A 390-nucleotide genomic window follows, 5' to 3' on the forward strand; every position below is an offset into this window, starting at 1 on the left:
GGACTGAATCTTCCCTTCCCTCCTTCCCACCGACCTCCAACTCCCTATTCCCTCCTAACTTAACCTCTCCCCCCTCGTTTTTCCTTAGGAACCGGATATTCACCGACTAAAACCATAAAAAAAAAAAAAACACCCCAAAAAAACAAGCACTAACAACAAGGCACCCACCACACCACCAAACACCCCCCCCCCCACTACAGCCCCCCCCTCAACCACGCATAAAAACACACTCCCAACACACATCCACGCCCCCCTACACCGTCACATATACACACACCACCCAAAACACAACACCTGCCCCAATACAATAATAACTCAAAGCTCTTTTAGATCACCTTGAAGAGATTAATCATACTCGGGATTCCATTATCAAACATAACAACATCAAAT

This window comes from Penaeus monodon, chromosome 21, assembly GCF_015228065.2.
Source record: "Penaeus monodon isolate SGIC_2016 chromosome 21, NSTDA_Pmon_1, whole genome shotgun sequence".
Lineage (NCBI taxonomy): Eukaryota > Metazoa > Arthropoda > Malacostraca > Decapoda > Penaeidae > Penaeus > Penaeus monodon.